The 6,000-nt window shown below is 42.9% G+C and overlaps 1 protein-coding gene across 2 annotated transcripts in view; it reads right to left on the reverse strand.

Annotated features, from left to right (window-relative positions):
• Positions 1-2,988, reverse strand: part of fyna (FYN proto-oncogene, Src family tyrosine kinase a) — a 71,768-nt gene extending 68,780 nt beyond the window's left edge. For both annotated transcript variants that reach the window (XM_060933690.1, XM_060933688.1), the window contains exon 1: positions 2,820-2,988. The gene's annotated coding sequence lies outside the window, so the exon portion shown is untranslated. The remainder of the gene's footprint in view (positions 1-2,819) is intronic.
• Between the last annotated feature and the right edge of the window lie 3,012 nt (positions 2,989-6,000).

The raw sequence follows: 6,000 nt of genomic DNA on the forward strand, positions 1-6,000 counted from the left end.
GTACTAAACGCTACCATTCCTTGGTACCTTTAGTAGCCCTGTGTATCTTTTACTTAAAAAGGTGTATGTTGTGTACATTCAAAGCCTTAAATTGGTTTTATACTGTGTGATTAATTTCAGTGGCTTTTCAAGATTATTACTTGCCCATATCAGAGTACACAATGAAGATCCTCTAAAGATAGATCTACGATTGAAACATACTTGAAATGCCGGTTAGTGATGAAGTTCTGCTTACTTCATCAATCAGTGTGATCTGGGCGTGTGCACAAAACAAAACAGTTTCGCATAAACAAAAACATTCTTCAAAGTGAGCTTGCGGTAATAAGGATCTCTTTTCCCCCCCTCATCTTTTCGTTGACATTGTGTCATCGCCTCTAGTGTATACGTAGCCGTCCCATGATGTTTGCATAATTTTATGCCGTCCTCCTGTTGGCGGCTTTTAGATGGCGAGATTTTAATCAAAATGGTGAATACTGTTATGTTGGTACTAAATAGCATCACACTGTCACTAAATACTGTTACACTGTACACTCTTAGACCATCTAAACTTACAACCAAAGAATTTTTTTATGATGTGTGATTTTTGTGGGGCGGCATGGTGGTGTAGTGGTTAGCGCTGTCGCCTCACAGCAAGAAGGTCCAGGCTCGAGCCCCGTGGCCGGCGAGGGCCTTTCTGTGCGGAGTTTGCATGTTCTCCCCGTGTCCGCGTGGGTTTCCTCCGGGTGCTCCGGTTTCCCCCACAGTCCAAAGACATGCAGGTTAGGTTAACTGGTGACTCTAAGGTGGGGTTTACATTAGACCGTATCAGCGTATCATCAGATTAACGTTTTTAAAAACGATTAGCATGCACACAGCAACGCCAATACACGATTAGCGTGCACACAGCAACGCCAATACACGGATACACTAATCACATGACTAATTCGGCACGTAAGTTGAAATGTGTCAGTGCGGCTCATCGCTTCCACCTCAGCGGCTGTGCTCCAAATCACTCCGCCCTGAACAGCGAGTGCCCTCTAGAGGGTGCGCACTCCGGCCCTGCCCAGCTCACAGAGCGCGCGAGTGTAGTGCACGAGCAGTGATTCGGGACTGAGCCGCTGTGCGCAAGTCACTTACCACTTGCAAGTGGAAGGATGACAAGCCTAAAGACCATCATAACTACACAATGGGCAGTATTTGCATCAGTATTTGCAGTATTTTCATACTTTTATACTCTTTAATGAAAGGTGATACAAGGCGGAAGTCCGCGCCGTTTTTCAGCAGTCGCGTCACATGACCAACGCCAGCGAATCAGGAAGGTGGATGTCACAGTGACGTTGTCCAATGACGACGCCAGCTAGAGCTCAGCACAGCGTATCCGCGTATTCTCAATGTTTACACAGCACTGGATCAGACACGATCTAGATTGAATACGTGGACTCTGGCGGATTCCTGTTTCCCGGCGTTTCCAGGTGTTTTAATGTAAACGGACAGTGCATCCGCGAAGAAAACGAGACAGATACGGTCTAATGTAAACTTGGCCTAAATTGACCATAGGTGTGAATGTGAGTGTGAATGGTTGTCTATGTGTCAGCCCTGTGATGACCTGGCGACTTGTCCAGGGTGTACCCCGCCTTTCGCCTGTAGTCAGCTGGGATAGGCTCCAGCTTGCCTGCGACCCTGTAGAACAGGATAAAGCGGCTAGAGATAATGAGATGAGATACTATAGTCACATTTCAAGATAAAAACTACTGAAGGTGCACAAGTGATAAATCTTTTAAGATCTTTTTTTGATGTTAGTTTTTTTATATTTCATACTAGCGCTTTAAAATTGTTAAATATTAAAAAATTTTCCTCCCATCCAGTGTTAGTTTTAAAATCTTTTTTAATATAAAAAATGCAATATTCTTCATTTTTGTAAACTTTACATAAATCATCAAACAGCTGTGTTTTTCTTTTGAAACACAACAGTACTGCTGGCAGTTTGTGATCAAACTGATATTATTGTGCATCGGAGAAATGCCTTCAAGAATCGAGATGTGACATTTCTGTCATATCACCCAACACTACAGGTTGGTACACTGTTCTCAGAGAGTGCATTCTAAAGAGAAAAAGCTTGAAAATTAATCCTTATACACTAATGTTTTGCTTTTGCTCCAGCACTAGGCCTTTCAATTATGCAACCCAATACACACAACATCACATCACAACATCACAGCAAGCTGATCAGAGTGCAAAACAAAACATTAAATCAGATGGAAAGGATCTGTGGTGTGGTGTGGTGTGGTGTGGTGTTGGAAACTAGCCTGTCCTGTCCCGTCTTGTGCTTTTTCCTCAATAAGAGCACAGCCTGTTCCCATGTAGACACAAAGTAACCTGTCATCATCATCACCACCACCACACACACACACAATGAATGCATGCACGCGCACAACATACACAAAGCAGTGTAACACAGAGAGATGTTTATGTATAAGACTTGCACTAGTAAAAAGGAGACATTCTGTGGATTTCTAAGGCTTCTGTATGTCCAAAGCAGCCGATCAGTGCCATGCAGTCAGGGACAGAGGCCTTTTTCTTCGCGATTGTCTGACACATGAGGCCATTTCTGCTGCGCATCAAATCCGTGCTGCAAGAGGATCCAGCATCTCAGCACCATTTTCCCTTCAGATCAACACCATTTCGACTTCGAGATGAGCTGGATCAGTGCAATGAAATCTCCTTAAAAGAACGGATCTCTAAAAATCTCCACCACGATGTTGCTTTTAATTCAATCATCTCATTTTCAATGGGAGACCAAATTCCCTGCACCATTCACAAGGCAAGAAATCAGAGCTTACCAGGACAACAATGGCTTTTTCTTCTGCGTAGAATGAACGAGTCAAGATTTTTCCCCTTTTCTTTTGTTTTATATCTTGATTATTTCCATCGGTGAAAAAAAAAAATAACAATCAGGACCCTGAACCCGCTTTGGGCTGCTCCCGTCGCTGAAATGGAACAGACGTCGGCGAGGCAACCAGACTGTGATTGACATGCGGCTCAGCCAATCAGATCTCGAGCCTGCGTGCGCCCAGTTTGGACTCCACCTCCCGAGTTGGTCCCGCCTTCCCGGCCATTACGCATGCTAATCCCGGAGTCACGATGAAGTGTGACAAAAAAAAAGACAAAAAAACAAAACCCACACCACACCACAACACACCAGAACACAACACTCGTCTTGTTTTGTCTTGTAACCGCCTAATGTCGCCATTGTGAGCAGCAACAAACTGCTTGACATTATTTCACCCCATATATTGCTGTTAAAGCTGCTCGCTGGGGAAAAAATACTCTTTGGCTCTGTATGAAATAGTATCAAAATAGAAAGCAGCCATTGGTCGCCATGGCTACGGTCCATGCCCGCATACTACCGCCGCACCAAATAATATGGCAGAGTAGAGCTTTATAATGAAGATGGGTTTGGACTTAATTATATTGCTAAAGATATTCACACACAAACCATAAACATAGCAATGGCCTCCATGTCACACTGATGACCTGCAGGGTTTTATTTATTTATTTTTAAATTTGATCAATTAGATGGTGTTTGTTGGGACATTTCACCAATACAGTTGAGCATCGGCTACAGTTATCGACACCTTAACGACCTTTTGGCCATTGCAAAAGTAGAAAAGACTTTCGATGTGTAAATTGTGCATGAATAATTACTCAACCTTCCACTGGGGGAAAAAAAAAGAGTTGATTCCCGATTACTTAGCGTATCAGATCACGTGACACCGTTCCACAATTATCGACATTTTTGTCCACAGTTATCGACACCATTCCACAATTATCAATATCCAGAGGCTGATTTCTTTGTTTTACATAGACTTATATTTAGTACAAAATCTATTTTATATAAATATATCGATGTCTGTGCTCAGGGCCGTAGCCAGGATTTTTCAAATACCGAGGTCAAACATGGCTGACAGCACCGAAGGCCCCTCGGCACAACTTAAATAAATAAATAAATAAATAAAAAACCAAGGATAGATTTGGTGGAGGACACATTTATTTTAACAATTCTAAAACTGTGGCACCATAACTGTGGTGCTTTATCTGACATAAAAGTAGAAAAGTAGTGAACTCTTGAACTGAGTATACATACCTAAAGTACCAGTTACCTAAAGTATTGGCATTATTTACATTGCAGCATACACATGACAGAAAGGGTGTGAACTGCTGAATTGTAAGCTTTAGTATTACACCTTATAATAATAGTGTGTGTGTGTGTGTGTGTGTGTGTGTGTGTGTGTGTGTGTGTGAGAGAGAGAGAGAGAGAGAGAGAGAGAGTGACTGAGAGAGTTTGTGTGTTATTTGTGGGTGTCTGTATGTGTAGAGACATTCTGAGCAGTAATGTAAAGGCATCAGTCTATCTGGCTGTCTTGAATTGAGATCCATTTGTATGCATTCTCTGAAACAGTGTTCTCACCATTGCCTGTAATGTAAGTTTGGCTCATAACACATTTACTTCAACAATTCTAAAACTGTGCCATCAGGACTGTGGAGTTTTGTCTGACATAAAAGTCAAAACTGAACTGAACTGAGTGTATTGCTCAGCTACCTGAAGTATTGGCATTATTTACATTTCATTATCTTAAATTACATTAGAATGTAGAGCTATTAGTTCTGTGTGAAGACTATGTATTAGAGAGAGTGTGTGAGAGTGTATTATTTGTGTGTATGTGTGTCTGTATTTGTGTGTCTGTGTGTGTATGAGTAGAGAGAGAGAGTTATGAGAAAAAGAGAGAGAGTTAAGGCCAATTTATGCTGACAACCCAGTCCTCGCAGATAGCGTCGCAGACAGTGTCTGCGTAGCCCCCCCACCTTCGCAGACGCTCTGCGCGCACCTCCCAAAAATTGTGACCACCGCAGAAGCCTCGCTGACAGCGTCACAGACAAGAGGGCTCTGATTGGTCCACTCTACATCCGCTGTACACGCACTTCCGCTTCCCTCCTTTCCCGGTTTGTTTTGTTTTCACGACTGGCATTTTTAAAAACATGAGCGAAGATGGAGCAGCACGAAGAGCGGTTGATTGAGGAAGTACGTACATCTATACGACTCCAGTTCTAGTCATTATAAAAAAAAAAGTTCTAGTCATTATAAGTAACCGGAGGATAAACACTCCACTAACCACACCCACCAACTACTCCTAGCGACTTCGCGCCCCCTTGCGTTGTGCGGGTGAATAACATCGCGCACGCCTATTATCCCCGCTCAACAATAAATTACAACTGTCTGCAAAAAGCTATCTGCGAAAGCCTTGTCGCACGAGCATGCAGAGGCCTTTACTTGAACAAGCCCGTTTATTCAGCCCTGCACAGGGTTGCCTGTGACAACGTAGTTTTGAATGTTTCTCGAAATGCTAACTAAAATGTAAGCGGCAATGACAATGAAACGTTTCCCCTTGGAAAGTTGGCATGACACCGCTGAACGGTCTGCCACTGCACTGACAATATTTTCTCACCTTCCCTCCTTCTCTTTCCCTGCTCTTCTGTTGGCTGTCCAAACCTTAATTTAGTTTGTTGCAACTTTTTCATTTTGCACTCGGGTAAAGCCCTATAATGCTATGTGACTATTAACCTACGTTAGGTTAGGTAGGCATATGTGATAGAGCGTAGACTACACCCTGCCTGTTTTATCCAAAACCCAACTTCCCCGGCCGACACTAGTATAGGCTACGTCGCGTGACGCTGTGTTAGACACGGGAACGATAGAGATAGAGGCTGAGAGATTTCAGATGACATTAGACAATGTGAATTTTATTGGGGGGAAATACAGATGACATGTGGATGTGGACGCTGCATTTTACATTGGTCACTGCTCGAATTCAGCGTAGTCCAATTTGAAATTTCTGAAAAAAATACCGAGGACATGACCTCGGTGTCCTCAATGGTAGTTACGGCCATGTCTGTGCTTACATAAATGAGGAAGTAATTCTAATGTTTGTAAACAAATGAACCGATAATGTTTAACCTGTGTCA

The sequence above is a fragment of the Neoarius graeffei genome, chromosome 11 (genome assembly GCF_027579695.1).
Source record: "Neoarius graeffei isolate fNeoGra1 chromosome 11, fNeoGra1.pri, whole genome shotgun sequence".
Lineage (NCBI taxonomy): Eukaryota > Metazoa > Chordata > Actinopteri > Siluriformes > Ariidae > Neoarius > Neoarius graeffei.